Here is a 16,999-nt window from a genome sequence, read left to right as displayed (position 1 = left end):
TTTATGCTTTTGACACTTGTTTATTTTATTAACTTGACTTCTTATAATTCTCTTTTCCCAACTGTGTGCTTTTAAGGTCGATTCACACACTGCATTTCGTTTCTCTTCAATGCCGTTTACATTTGAGCCACTTTATACCGCCCGCATGAATATGGTGTCCCTCACATCAAGCTTCCATTTAATCCAAAATAATTGGATCCAATGAATGCACCCTTTGAACCAGTGGAATACGTGTCTTTTCACTCAAAAGTATGGATCGTTAGAAGAATTCGTTGTCATTTGGTCTGTACGATGGAATTCACACTACAGATATAGGTGACAAACCCGTATTTAATTTTATTGCAATTCCTGCCCGAATAGGTCAATTCAAACTTTTTCCTGGATATCAAGCCTAGGAGAGAGTTGTTGAAAACTTATTGAAACCAGAACATGTAGATTTAGAACAAGTTGTTTAACGAGCTTGTTATACGAGGATCCAGTAGCCAATAAAGCATGGTCGTTAATTTTTGTTGCCTAAGACTAACCTGTCTTCAAAAGATTTAATTTATTGACCATCACTAAGTTAGGATTGATTAACATTTTTAGTAGACCAAAAGCTTTAAATGAAATATATCGAGGGAGGGCTGTAAAAGCGGGCGCAATATGGCCCCAATAGATCATCTCCGAAAAGCTAATCTTTGTTTAAAGAGCAATCTCGATTTAAAAATGCATTACTAATTATTTTAGTTTTTTCCTTCAGACAAAATATAAACGTTAAAATCCAATCTGCTAAAGCAGCATAAATGGTCATTAAAAGAGCTTGGTTATTAAATGATCATGCCTATTAAATGAACGAGGACGGGGAAACCAGAAAGTTCTACTCACTCGCCAGAAACCACATAGAACGCCTAGAATTTTACGTCAGGAATATATCCGAAGGAAAAAACTCTAATAACTGAAGCAACTTAGTTTTAAAAAAATACTTTAAACTAAAAAAGATTTTTTTTTAATTTTTGATATCGATAATTATAGCTTACTTACTCCTTGGCAATTTTTTTTTATTATAGTAAGATAGTCCGGGTGACGGTCAACAAAAGTATCAAAATAGTAAAAGATAATATTTATTGTTAACCAACTTTTTTTTTATTTTTGGTTTATTACTTTTGTTTAATTAATGATTAAAACGTGGTGTGCTTCTGTCATAGTTTGGCATTCCCACTATCCTACTTATAAGTTGATTTGCTATTGTTTTTTGTTAAATTTAGAGACTCTCTGTCTGTTCATTTATAAATTATTCTGTCATTTACTTTTTGTTTTATTTTATATTGTTATTATTTTATTTAATTTATTTTTTTCTAACTACTAAAGTAGAAATAGTTTATAATAAACTATTTTGTCATTTTATTTGGTTGTATATTGTTATTATTTAATTGAAATGTATTTGTTTTTTCTTCTCTTTAGCATATAATAAATGATTTTGTTATTTTATTATTTATTTTGTTGTATATTATTTTAATTTTATTTATTTTATCTTCTTTTTAGTCTGTAATAAATTATTCTATTATTTTGATTTTTTGTATATTTTTTTCTTATTAAACAGTAAATAAGGTATAAATGTGAACTTTGAACTTTAATACTTATTGTCCTTAATAATGGAAGATTAAGTTATTAATTACATAATTAATTAAAGTAAACTATAAATATATACATTTATATATTTATACTTACTTAAAAAAAAATTTCCAGTTTTCTCTTCACTAAAGGTTGCAATGTTTTTGTCAATTTTTTAAATAAAATACTTAAATTAGTGTGAGACTATTAAGTGGTTTCATTTCATATTGCGAAGTAAATTAAATATGAAAGTATTTTTGACTTAGTGATTTTAAAACAAGAAAGACTATGTGATTATTTTTTATTTTATTTTTTTTGTATAGTAGGTAATCTGTTCCGATAAAATGTTATACCCTAGCTTCATTAGAGTTTATAATACCGGTTTTACTCGACAGCTGTGTTTACAGTCTATGATGAAAGAGCGTATGATAAGGATCCGTTTAATAAGGCTATAAATCCTTGTTTGCAATTCATTACTTATGTTACTGCCGTTGCGGAAGTTCCCATATTTTACGCGGTAACTTTCACCCGGGCGGAAGGGAAGCCCGCACTCCGGGAGATAGCTACCGAGTATGTGACTCAATCTTCCCAACTTTTAACAAGTTTCTGTATCTTTATAGGGTTCCTATTTCGTAGGCACGCTTTGTACTCTCTTCAATCTAGTCATATGCCATTACGCAACTACTTCCATGTCGTGCCATATGTTAATCTATAAGAGAGATGCTTGAGGATTTATGTCGCTATATCTTGGACATAAATAAATTAGCTGCATCATCTCCTTCATTACCTATTATGACCCTTGGTGAGTCAACTCTCTAATAGACCCTCGATCCATCATGATGTACTTCTCATGTACATATTTCGTAAATATTCATATATTAATGAGGACCGTATCAGACCAATGTAGGATGACCAGTCACGCAAAAGGCCAAGGTAAGAAAGCAACAAAAGAAGAAAAGGATTGAAATGGACGTATTCCAAAGATGTGATTCCCTGTTGACAAGGGTTTTTTTTCTTTACAGATCCTATACAATCCTTTATTGGTTACTAAGTAACTCCAGTGTACATTATAATCTATAGAAGTACGTGAAATACCAAGACATTTTTTTTTTGTCAGATGTATAGTTTGCTATTTAAGTATTAACTGCTGTTCACGTTTTATCTCGAGTATTAACGTTTCCCTTAGTTTTAATAAACGAGACAATCACGTTTCTTTTTTACTATTCCAACTGTTTATAACTATCCCTTTAAATTTATCAATTACGGCTTAGTTATGCAAGAGTTGTTAATCGAACAACTGAGTAACTTTGAATTTTTATTCATAGTAACAATAAAGCCGAGGGAACCATCAAGGTTGGCTCAGTATTATTTCTTCTTCTTCAAAACTTAAATTTACACCAAAATCTTGCTCAGCTTTCCCATCTGCGTATAGATCTAATCTTCCAACGTTAACCTGTCGGTGAAACGAATCACGCTCATTTTTAGTAAGGATTTAAATATGAAAATTTTATTTTATCAAAATTTTTTTATCAGACTTATCAAAGTCCACAGTTTTATTATCAAGAATAATAAGATTCTTAACGAACCCCGAAAGTTCTTTGTCAACTGTTGCAAGGATTTAACTGCAAAACTCAGATACTCAACTATGGCGAATTGTTCTTAACTTTTATCTTGTAAGAGAATGTTCCTGGTGGTGGTCAAGTTAAATATTTATCTATTTTCTGCCATTCTCTAGCTTTCTTGACCATCAGCCACCATCTTTCTACAATTAATTATGTACGTTCAACTAATTATCTTCCAAATACACTTTTTTATTTTGAAAATGTAATTTAGTCTCAACATTATGTTTTCAAGAACAACAATGCAAGTCTCTAAACCTCTAATTGAAATCGAAGGATTTTATATGCAATATAAAATTTGATGACCCAGAGTGCTTGGTTCAGAAGTTTTTGAATCCCATAATATCTTTTTAATATTATATGAATATTTTATTATTTTTTCATTTTTTTATTTTATTTCAAAAAATTGACGAAACAGATATGTGCATTTTAGGCAGAGGGAGCCAGGAACAGAAATAATATTATTGTTATAATAGGAAGTACCATGAAACGTCGGATTGTTGTGTAAATATTTTTTATAGTAAGCAAAATTTCAGAAAAGAAGAAAAAAAAATCACTAAATATTTATATGATGTTTTTAAATGTTTATATGATCTTTTCGGGGGTAGAAAATTGGTCTAAAAACATCTTTTTAACAACAATTTTCCAAAGGTTGGTAGGTTGACTTTTGATAGAATTCATGAGGTGTATAAATCGCTCCACTGAGCGCTTCCTTCTTCGGAACAGGAATTCTATTATAACCTTGAACTCACCTTCTCTATCCAATTTATATTCTGAAACAACCCTTTCAAAATGTCATGAAATGTGTGCACGCGAGGATGATATCACGGTTTCAACACGAGAGCTCTCGTAACCCTGCAGTGTGTTTCTATCTTAATTCTCACTAGATTTTCCATCCTCATGTTGCCAGAACACCATCGATGCAGAGTGCCATCTAGTTGTTTCCTCATGCTAATTTTGTTGTGTAGTTGCCCTTAAAGGACTGTCGCTGTCATGTTTTCAATGCAGTTAATAAATGTTGGTTGTATCATTGCAATCATTTATCTGTTGAGTCGAGACGATAGTAGGAAGGAACAACAATCATTTACCACCTCACTGTAATGATGGGATCATCCTGTACGCCAGCACATTAAGTTATAGTCAGGTTTTGTAGTTGCTATGCTGTAATGTTTGTAGTTGAATTGATTAATGGTAAGAAATGATCTTACAAATGATACTCAGCTATCAGCTATAGAGGTAAAAGGGTACAAACGACGCCATTACCCGATGGCTTGATGAATGTTTCTTCAATATAATTCCAAAATGTACGACAGTATATCCAGTAGGACAGTGTATCGAACCGCAGGCTTTGGTAGATCTTTCCTCATCCGTTCCTCTTCCCTATGGAATCCCATTCCCTCCTTCATTCGTAGTTGTAATACCCTTCCAAACTTCAAATCCCGTATCTTCGACCACCTTGAAAACAATTGACAAGGCCTATATATTTTCTGCATTTAATGCTTCAGTTTTTCGTTTTATACATGTAAATATGTATATTAGCAGAAAGTGTACCTTTCCATTTATTAATTTTATTTTAATCGTATTTGATTTTTTATCATTTTATTTTCTCCTTTTATTTATTATCTGAAGTTAGCCATCTTATATTTTATGATATGACATATAGTTTTATTTTATTTGTTCTATTTTTATTTTATATGGTTTGTTAATTATTGTGGTTTATTTTTATCTTTTCAAATTCACTGTTTTATTATATTTTATGACGTTTAATAATTTCATTTTTATTTTGTAATTTACTCTAAGGCTTTAAAGCCTAATTTTAACGCCTGTATATTATTTTAAAGGGATCAATTCCAGAATAAATAAAGAATATTATTATTATGTTCTTGGCAAAATGTACGGTTAAGTAATAAGAGATTTGATGATTTCCATGGACAAATGGTTCTTGGTTCAGTAGAAGAATCATGAAACCTCCAAAACGTTCCTTTATCTTATCACTTGGTAACAAAATTAGTCTGAGATTTTTTTTAATTAGGTTCCATTCATTACTTTCTTTTATTTTATTCTCCCTAGTTCCTTGAACACCGGAATTTGATTGGATCATGGCGTGGATCAATTATTTTTTTTTAATTGTTGATGAATCAGACAGACCCATTTATATGTTTGTAAATATAAAAATCATTAAAACAATATTTTTCAGCAGCTAGAAATAGTGTTTCCTATTTATTCTAAAAATATTGTATAATACACAAAAAAGTTCGGATTGAAAAGTAAAATTTTAGAAAGCTTTTGAAAGGCGTGAAGCTCCAAAACCAGTCTGTTTCGATCGGAAATTGTAGTTGATAGGAATTGAAATTCAATAGTTGATCTTTATCTTCTCACACGATTGACTAGTTTGAAGACAGAGTTACGTATTTGTCCGTGTCCAGTCTCTATGCGACAGTGGATTGCCTATGTTGGGAACTATTCGCCCTATTGGCTATTAGAGTCTCATTATGTAATGTTATCACTACTCCATCATTCCTGAAACGTGTTCCACGTATGATTGAAAGGATTTTTCCTTCGGCATTTTTAATTAGTTTTTATAATTAAGATGTAATAAAATGTACCAGGACTTCCTCAGTCTATAAAGAAAATCCTTAACTTTAAGGAAATTATGTATAAAACGTTTTGAGTATCCATTTATGATAACGATCTTATATACTTATTGCGTAGTAATTTGGCATAGAAAAAATTTCTTATTCAGAGTAGTTTTACTGTATTTGCTATAGATTTTTGTTTTAGCAAAATATCTCGTCAACATGTGCGACAAATGTGTAAGGAAGTTGTTGAAAAATAGAAACTAAGCTCATCTCACAGTACGTCGAGAAAAAAATATATAATATGCAACAGACTCCGTTTACATGAACGAATATTTCGCTTGAATATGTAAGATCCTGATTTATTGCACAAAAATCAAGAAAATCTTTCGTAATTCTTGAGGTACTCTCAACCGATAAATATCAAATGCTTATGTTATGAAAATAATAATACCTTATTAACATTATATGTTAAGTCATCTCAGATATCGTTAATTGTTAGAACTAATCCTTGATGATATGAACTTCAACCCTGAAGAAATAATTTTTTTGGAGGGAAAGTAAGAACTATGCCATCAAAATCTTTAATTTGAATCATTTATTAAAACTTACCGCACGTGCCACTAACTCACTTAGATTTGCGATATCCTAGGAGTAAGTCAGTTTTTGTTTTATTTTATTTTTTTATCTTTCTTTTACCCCCTTCTCCTTCTCTATTCTCCTCTTATTTCTCATTACCCACGTTATTAGTTATATTTACCACGTATTATTATTGTCATGGTTTCTACTCACTTCTTTTGTCTAACTTAACCTTATATTTTGTTTTTTTTATTCTAGTATTATACTTACATATTTTATCAGTTACATATATTTTCTTTTAATTATTAATTTTTTTTATTATTTTTTCTCTCTATTATGTGTCTAATTAATATATTCATATTTATAACGTTTCTTTGCGTTATATAATTTTAAAATTTTCTTTCCTTGATTATGTTATTCTACTTACATATTTAATTAAACGTTTCATCTTTATTTTTACTAATTTTCATTCTGTATAATTATTTACTTGTGTTATTCTATTTATATTTTCTCTTTTTATTTTATTTTATTTTTTTTTGTATTCGTTGGTTGTTATCTTACTCTTTGTTCTTAGCCCTGATGAAGGCTAGAAACTCTAGCCGAAACGTTGCCACATTAAATAAGTTCTCTCAACTTATATTTTTACTGACCGCACCCTAACCATCTTCTCATCATTGTTATTAAAATATTAGACGTATTTAAAAAAAATATGGGACTTAATTTTTAACAAATTCGTAGGCGTTAAGTGTATTATTTTAGTAATAGGGAAAATTTATTCACAATTTTTTTTTTTTTTTATTTGTTGATATTTACAACTGTATAAAAAAATACAACTATTAATTTGATCATAATGACATAATGATATGATACAGGATGTAGAGAAACTACCCAGTAGTAGAACTCTAAAAACAGTTTACAATATAAGGTCACGAGGCCATCTTCTTTTCAGGCGCCTTGGAGGATTGCCAGGAATGGAAGAGGAAGCAAGGTTAGAAACGAGTGGGTTTGGATGGGTTAGGGAGTTTATTATGGATGGAATTTTATCGGGTTCGGACTAGATTTACAATTTAGTAATTTTTTTCATGCGAAATACACTACTTAATATATCTACGACAGTCCAATAAGTTTAATTCCTTTTATTATAAAATAGTTTTCCAATGAGCTCCACATTAGATTAAAAAACAGACTAAATGAAAATCAAACTCCGAAAAAAGCTGGAGTTCGCAAAGGATGTCTCAGTATGAACTACTTATATTTAGAATTAACTATTTACGAAAATATGAAAAAGTTCGATGAATACTTTGGACTGCATGACAATATGTTTTGCCTCTATGAACTGTAGCACGTCGTGCTGTCCTCGAAAAAATAATCCAAATTTTACATCATAAGTTCAAAAATAGTAAAGAATAAATCTTCAGTTTGATTTATAAAAAGCTTTATTTCAGAAACCATAACACGTACAGATGTTGGTCAGCACTTAAATTAAAGCTAGTTGAATTTACTATAGTTTATAACCTTTATCTTTGTATGAGTAATAGTTTTTATGATATTTGACAAAATAAATTCACAAAATGTTAATTTCTAGTTTTTCGGATAAAATGTTTGATTTTAAAAAAAATTTATAAATCTAGAACCAGAAGACGCACATATGTCTGCCAGCGCTCAAAATAAAGGAAATTTAACTTACTATAAAGTAGTTTATAACACATATTTTTGTAGGAGTAGAAGTTTTAAAGATATTCGCATTTAAATATAAATTTGATACATGAAAATTTGTCCGAATAACTATAAATCAATTTATTTTAGCAAATATCATGAAAACTACTACTCCTACGAAAATAAACTTCTTAAACTACCTTATAGCTCATTAAACTAACTTTAATTTAATTGCTTGTAGACATCTGTACGTCAAATAGTTTTTGAGACATAGATTTTTCAAAATAAATTTACTGACTACTGGTCTTTCACTACATTTTTATGAAATGTCGCTTTTTAAAAAGTTATAACTTCAGAACAATTGGACGTAAATAACTCATAATTAGGGCTCCTATTTTAGCAAATTAAATGACGTGCTCTTAGGTTTTCTTGTGTTGTTGCTACTTTTTAAGATACAGAGCTCCGAATGAAAAAAATTTTTTTTTTATCTTTTTGAAACAGGCGCCATTTTTTATTCCCTCGACCTATAATTGGCAGACTTTTTGAACTTATCACTGTAGCATGTGGAGATAGAAAACCAAGCGCTTAGTGCAACGTACGGGCTTGTAAAGATATGAATAAGATTAAATTCTCAGATCTATCAAGGTTATGAAAACTTGTTCAGAAAAATTTATGAGGATGAGGTGCTCTGATCTTTAGGTAAAGAAATTAATAGTCATTTGAATTTCAGTTAAACTGCCTAATTGATTAAATACATAGTAATTGTTTGTAGTATGTCCAATTTTTTCTGAATAATTGATTATAAATAAATTCTGACGTGTAATATTAATTTATTTTTTTACAAGTTTTTATGTTTCCTCTCTTAGATTAATTACATCTTCCTGGTTATTCATGACACTATAGTTCTTTCCTATATCCCTTTCACTAACATGTCAACTAGAACAAAGAAAAAACGTACTCCGCGGAAGGTGTGAAGTTGACACCGGAGTCAGGCATTGGTCGGACATCAGTTAGTTTTTAGAGAGCGGGCTTGCAAATCTGATTTCACCGCCATTTTCACGCAGCGTTTTTCTTATTGATATGGCAAATCTTCTAAGTAGCCGTGAAAAGTTCATTTTGACTCAATTGTAAAGATGTTTGTTTTAATCAGTTGTTTCCTATTATTTAATTTTCTTAAACAATTGTTTTCGTCTGTTTAAATTTTATAAGGGGTTGTTCCTTCAAAATTTAACTCTAAAGCTATCTTATCTTGTTAAAGAGATTCAATGAACCTAATCATAAGAGATATTTAATTAATAATTTAAATCAACAGATTCGTTTCTAGTTGTACGTAGAATCTCCTAAATATTTAAAAAAAAAAAAACATTTTTTAAGTTTCTAATTCCCTTTTTTTTAATTTTTTTTTTTCAAAAAATTCGTCGTAACTCTATGACTTCCTGCCGTACAGTCTCCTTGAATAATATTCCACTTACCCATGTCGAACAGATCAGCTACCTTGGATTACATCTGGACAAACTGGATTCCTCACACAAGACTGAAAAGACAGGAAACTGCTCGTCTAATCCTGCTATTACAACACTTTCTAGACAAACTGTCTAAACTTCCAACTAACTCATTTACACGACTGTATCAAAACCTTTTTGGATTTAAAGCATTGAGCTTTGGAGCTCCACTAAAACCATCCAATTTTTATCCAACCCAAACTCCATCGTAAAATCCTTAATGATCCTTACTTTACAAATAAAATCATCTTCTATGTTCCATATGTTACCGATTTGGCCAAAATGAAATATCAACCTTCCATAAACTTGTTGATCACTCAGACCCACTCGTTTGTTAATTCCTGAAAAGAAAATGGTCTTTAGAACTACTCTGGAAATGTTATTGGTGTTATATCAGTGGGTAGATTCTCCACACGTCGATATCGTTTCATTGTAATATAACACATCATATTTACTATTATTATATTTTTTAATGCAGAAGTTTCAATGAATGAACATAAATAGTAAAAAAAACTATAATCTTAAATTCGACTAAGTTCTTATGAAAATTAGCAACTGCAAAAAGTGCACACTTTTACACGCTTATCTATGCAGAAAAACAAAATATGCCTGTATCGTGAGACAAAACCCTTCAAGTTCAAGTTATATTTTTAGACCAAATTAATTTCATTATCTATTATTGATTTATCATTATACACAATTTACAAATGAAGTATCTATGTATATAAATATTTATTAGTTCAGATTGTTACTGTATAGGCAGCTAATCGCAATTGCTATTGTTAACGACTGCGAAAGAAAGTTTCGGTAATTTATTTTGTACTTGCACATAATTACGGGAATTTTGGTTTGTTTTCCTATTCACAAGGAAACACATAATTTTATGAAGAGAATACAAACAGATGTCCGAATGGCTTTCTGATTTCCCAGCGATTTCATCACATTTAATGAATGCTTCGGAGAAGACTTCTGCTTACTATATCACATGCGTGTGTCGCAACAGCTATATTTCTCGAATCCCTCGTGTTCAACTCGTTTTAGAAAATGTCAAGAGGTTTTCGACACGATTGCTCTCTCCCTGTACCACGCCTGGATCTGTTTCCTCCTGAGATAGAATCAGAATTCAGAAACAAGTTGAAGCTCTGGGTAATACTAATTAGAGCGATAGCCTTCGTCTGGAATTGCAATTCTTTTACATATGCGATATCTTCTAGGACTGCGGATCCTGTCATATTATTATACCTAATTGTATGGTACCGCGAGGTACCACACCTTTTTCATTTGGAGTCGAAGCCCCGCGGTATAGCTCTGAGATAAGAAGTCTAGGGCTAAGTCAGTCACGGTCATGTGCCTTGCCTCTCCATTGCAGATTCCAATCCAGGTTACTCTTAAATGCATCAGGCGTGTGAAGTCAAGGATACCAATTGTTATGTTGGTATCAATCAGGATAATTTTTCGACGGGAAAATACTCTGTCGAAGGTCGAATAGTTTTTCGATTAGTTTCGCTATCCTACTGGGTATACTTCTTGCTTGGAGTTAGTTGCTTGTTAGCATATCAGTTCAACCACGTTTTTGTTTTCTGAATTTAACGTCCTTATGTACTTCATCTCTGGCTGCAAGTTAAGGTTGTAGTCTAGTCATTTTGAAATTTGTTTTTGAAGACCTCAATCCAAATTTCAGGTTTGCCATCTAGCCAGGCGCTGGCTTTACAACGAAAATAGAAAAAAAAAAAAAGTTGCATGTTGAAACTTTTTAGTTAGTTTTACGCATATGACTAAAAAATTATGTTTTTTTTTTTTAAGTTGAACATGTAATCCTGTGACACCCTTAGAGGACTCTTAAAACGCCCTTATATATTTTTTTTATGAAAACACCCTTTTTGTATCTTCAATGCCTCGGTAGCGGTATAGCAAGTTGGCCGAACATCCGCATTTCGTAGAAAAGTTTCCCTTCTTTAATTCTGTATATAATGTTCTATCTAAACTGAAAAATAGGTTTCAAATTGAAATCGGTGGGTGATGAGATTGAAACCTGTATTTAAGTCTGAATGTTGTATTTAAGAGCCCTATCTCCCCGTCTCTCCCCTCCCTCAAAAAAATAACAAAGGATTGTTAGAAGAAACACTTACATATTCTTTTAATCAGAAAACAAAATTTGACTAAAATTTTGTCCTATTTCTCACCAATTTATTCCTCCTAGAGGTGTATAAAAGCTACATTTATTACGGGGGAATATCTTAAAGCAGTAGTCAATTCTATCAGGCTGGAATCTCACCTGCATCCATTGTTGTTTCATGAACTCATAATTTCAGAACCCAGCATCGTGGTTCCACTCTTCTTTATTATTACTTTTAGTTATACTTTATTATTAACTGTATATTTTTATTATTATTATATATATTTTTTTATTTTTAATTAAGTAATTTTTTTTTTGTTACAGGTAAGTTTCTCTACAAATTTGAAAAAGAGATTTATTTACTTTCTATGTAAGTATAAACTTTTATTTATTTATAGTATTATATCTGAAGTGTTTTGTCCAAATAATTTTTATTTCATACAACTGTAACAAAATCATAAAATTAACCAAGCAACAGGTTCTCTTAATAATACTTTTTTTTAATTTATAGTGAAGATCATGTCACCAATTTTAATTTACAAACAAGAAGTTCTACATTTCGGCTTCCATGTCATTTTCAGGGACACTAAAAATTCTAAAATATATAATTATATGACATCATCACTTTAAAATTGTTAACAATTAATTATTCAAAATTGATATATTACGTGGATCTTATTGTTATTTTGTATTTCTGTACAATTAAAATTGAGTCCAAACCTATACACGTCAAATTTTATTAAATTTTTAATAAAAATTAATATAACAATTTTAATCTTAATTATTTGGGCAATATTTTGTTAAAAATAAAACTTTCTTTGAAAATTGTGGTATTTATGTTTATTAAAGAGTTATTAATATTTCGCATTTCTATGTTTGGACTCGATTTAAAAATGTTTCAGACATTATTTATAATCGGATAGAAATACATTATATCTACTTTGAATAATTCATTGTTAACAATTTTTAAGTTATCATATCATACAATTATGTATTTTTGAAATTTTAGTGTTCTAAAGATGGGTCGTACAGCATTTCTTTTGTAAATTAAAATTGCTGAAATGTTCTTGTTTATAAATTAAACAAATTTGCCTTTACCTAAAATAAATTTCATGTATAAATTATTATTTACATATTTATTTAGTCCTAGACATTCTGCATTCACTCAAGCGGGTCGTTAGCGACTTAAATAAAAATTAATAATATACTGTTGATTATTGAATTATGAACACTAGACTTGAAATAAATGAACAGCTTTTTATGAACTTCAACAATTTTATCATGTTGTATTTTTTTTTATTTAATTCGAAAGTGGTTTTCGAAAATGAATTAAAAAACAAAAAACATTAGACATGTTTGTTCAACGTTGATCTTTACAGAACTAAGAATGTTTTTTCAAACCGGATTCTATTGTTCTATTGTGCCAAGTTCCTTCGTTCCAAGCGTACTTGCCCGTTGGGGGAAGTGAACTTTTCACCCTTTACGATTACAAAAGAATTGCTCGGACTTGATACAAAATAAAAGTGAGCGTTCTAGACGGGTCACGCTTCGTAAAGATTAGTTGTTGGCATTCTATTAAAGTTGCATCAACTTTAAAAATGATTTAATGATACCTTCTTTTTTTCTTCTGTATAATAAATCCTATAGAACTGGGGTAAGAGAAAAAAATCCTTGCACGATTTTTTATTATTATTTGTTTTTAAAATGAGTTTGAATAAGTTCAAAAAAAAAAATCGGAACTTATTATTTTACATTTACCTTGTCAATTTATCTCGAGATGTAGACAAACTTATTACGTATCCTGCCTTTAATGTCGAGGAATTATAAAACCGATAGTTTTTATTGGTGGTTATGTAATGTTAAATATATGAATCTGTTTTATTATATACTGTTATTATATAATATATATAGTCTAGTATCAAATTCGCAATAAAAATATAAATTGAGATTGCATCTTTGTGTTGGTTTGAAATGAGCCTGAGGCTTACACCGCTCTGTGCTGGATGGCAATAAATTATGGTTCAATTCAAGGCCTGTAAATGCAAAATCTGTCGATGGAATATGCGGATGCAACTTTATTTTTTATTTTCTTGGATAATCATTAGCTAATCACGAATCTCATAACTTAGCTCTGTACAATTCTAGTGAATCGTAGATATTTATAGAAGTCAATTAATTTTATGTTCTTTTCGTGTTTTTTTTTTTAAAGCCTATTTTTATGTTTGTGTTACACAATTATGCTATTTCTGTTGATAATCTTCGTTTACGTTCGATGACCATATTTTCTGATTTTAAAAAATGATATTTAAGCTTATAATTAAATTGTGCTTATTAAAAAAAAATCAATGCCATATTTTAAAATAAACAATTAATTTATTATGTATCGTTGGTTAGTAATTATTCCTGATTACACTTAATTTATATTCATTTTATTATACAATACAATTGATTTTTGGGTCTATGGAATGTCGATCTAAATAAGATTTGTTTCAAAAATCAAATTATTATAAAATTTTGACCAGAACATTCTTCATATCCTCTAAGATATACATTTATATTCTATATAAATACCGTAATGGTATTTAGGAAATTAAATTCTTATCCAGTAAGTTAATAACACCTTAACTAAAACTTAATTTTTATTTTCTTATAAATATAAATATGTGTGATATATACATAGAAGTAAATTACAAATTATTAAATAAAAAAAATTTTCGTTTTATTAATTATATGTGCTCATATTTTAATTTAACAATAACGATACTGGATATTTATTTATGAAAAATAGGACTTTTTACGAAGTTCCCTAAACTAAAATTCATTACGTACTTTTTTTAAAAACCTATCTTAGAAAGTGGTAATTTTTATGTGAACATTTTTTTGAGCATCTATTTTACGCTTTATGTCACTTAATTCTTTCGTCACTTCATTGCTTTTCTGGGACGAGTTTAAATATGATAGTTCAATTTTATCTATTTTTTATTTAAATGAATTCGAAAGTATCTTATAAAAAATTTACTACATTTAAAGATTCTTTGTAGGGTTCTAAAGCACAGTAGAAGAAGGTTTAAAAAACTAGACACATCTGGTCACCCATACTTATAAGTGGATATATTTATGTATAAAGTTTACGTAATTTTGCTTTGATTTCTCTTCGTATTGCCGAAACATACGATCTAGTTTTGGAATAATATATTTCGCATTTTCTGATCATACTTAAGTCGTGTCAAAACCTCAAAATGGTTGAACTTAAGATAGTTGAACAGAATGTTTAATAATATATGAGTGCTTTTAAATATTATTTTATTGACCCGTGATTTTAAATTAGAAAATTCGTATTGAAAACAGATATTTCTGAATATGAGGTGGTTTTCTCCATACCGACGAACTTCAGTTGAGTGTCATTCTTTAAATTTCCTTCATTCATAAAAAAGAAAAACTTTCGTTAAAGACAGTTGCTTTACTAATTGGAATCGATCTTGCATTAAACATAGCGATAGATACTTCATGTCATGATCCACTGTGATCTGCAATTTGAACCCGGAATTCATTGCATATAGATGGTACATGAGGAAAAGATTTGAAATTAATTTCACGCACGCTGAACAGTTTCCTTCTCTTAAACAAGGCAGGAAAGAATACAAACACCTACGTAATTATACAACAGTTGAAATGTAATGTATAATTTAAAAGTGTTTAAATTAGATTCGGATTTAAAGCCATATCTGATGAAATGGAAATTCAGTTGTGTTAATTAGTTTATTACTTAAGATTAAATTAAATTGGTCTTTGACAACTATATACATGTATATCCATGTCTAAAAGTCTATACTAATTTGAAATGATATAATTTTTGAATGAAATGTTTTATACGTAGATAGTAATTCCATAAACCCATTCTATGGTAACTACATCAAAATAATAAATTAATTAGAGTGATAAAGAATAATTATTAATGTGCATAAATTAATTTAAAATATCTCGGGATTTTATTTTATTAGTAACCACAATTTTAACTATTAACTCCAAAAAAAAAAAAATTATTTGACTTACATAAAAATAATAGTTGTTAAAATAGATTGATACAGTAATTAATGAATTTTCAAGTCATTAATATTTTCATTCAACTACCATATTTTAAATTAATTTTTTTTGTTTTAGGACCACGTGACCACATAAATTTCAGTCAACTTATGGTCGAGTCTTTGCTATATTTTTTTATTTAATTCTTTTTTTTTTGCATTTGTGGTAAATACGGTTTCTCAATCTCATGGAAACTGGTACTGAACTAACGGGTACTGTTATAGGTCGTAAAAAATTGGTCATTATCAAAATTAATTCAATTCACATATTATTAAATTATAATTCTAACCAACTATTCGTAGAGTAATTACTCATGATTAGCATATATGCATCCAATTATCATATTATTCTGCAAATGGGATTTTCATCTCGTGTGAACGTCTTGCGAGCACGATATGCTGACGATCTTCTGTATTTCTTTCCCATTTCTGTGCAATGGAGAAGAAAAAAGGGAGAGAGAGAAGAAGAAATTATAAGTCAATGCTCGTAATGAAAGATTAACCAATAGGGAAAAAGCACATACTGTCATTTCATAATTCTATCCCTCAGATGGCAGTCGAGTTCCAGTCGTGTAGGACTTAAAAGACTGTAGGAACTTGAAAAAAAATGCAAATTATGCAATCATTTGAAAATTGGTATGTTTTTGGTATATTTATATAACTTATTATTTCTGAAAATGTTACATGTATTAACCGATATAGGCACCAAGGTTAGCTTACACCCAGATCCTGTAATCACTTCCTACACAATTCTAGATCCTTTTGTTTTTTCGCTTGTTAGATCCTTATTCGTTTAGAATTAATCTGAGGTTCTAAACAATATTTAATGTGTAGATACTATGTCATATATTTTAAATTTCGAGTTATTTTGTGGAAACCAGTTATTACTGTAGGAAAATTGAAAACTTTCTTGTTTATTTTGGGTAACTCTTAAATATAATTTGTATTTGTGAACTTGAGTTAAAAATTATTATGAAAAAAAAATATGTAGTTTAAAATGTTGTAATCAAAATATTGTAGGACCAGCTCATTCATTAATAAATTTGTCAATCAATATCTACGATGATTTTTTTTAAAGCCTATTTTTATGTTTGTGTTACACCATTATGCTATTTCTGTTGATAATCTTCCTATACGTTCAACTGCAAAAAGTGCACACTTTTACACGCTTATCTATGCAGAATAACAAAATATGCCTGTATCGTGAGACAAAACCCATCAAGTTCAAGTTATATTTTTAGACCAAATTAATTTCATTATCTATTATTGATTTATCATT

The 16,999-nt window shown here is 29.5% G+C and overlaps 2 protein-coding genes across 2 annotated transcripts in view; one reads left to right on the top strand and one right to left on the bottom strand.

The window, feature by feature from the left end:
• The window catches only part of LOC106678649 (coiled-coil domain-containing protein CG32809), a gene marked incomplete in the record, with an annotated part of 525,778 nt that overhangs the window by 392,043 nt on the left and 116,736 nt on the right, over positions 1 to 16,999 (top strand).
• The window catches only part of b6, a 51,772-nt gene that overhangs the window by 33,975 nt on the left and 798 nt on the right, over positions 1 to 16,999 (bottom strand). The gene's annotated exons all lie outside the window — the stretch shown is intronic.

The sequence above is a fragment of the Halyomorpha halys genome, unplaced genomic scaffold (assembly GCF_000696795.3).
Source record: "Halyomorpha halys isolate HHAL.00 unplaced genomic scaffold, Hhal_1.1 Scaffold152.1, whole genome shotgun sequence".
Taxonomy (NCBI): domain Eukaryota; kingdom Metazoa; phylum Arthropoda; class Insecta; order Hemiptera; family Pentatomidae; genus Halyomorpha; species Halyomorpha halys.
The sequence above is the reverse complement of the archived record's forward strand: the minus strand, read 5'-3'. Positions and strand labels throughout refer to the sequence as shown.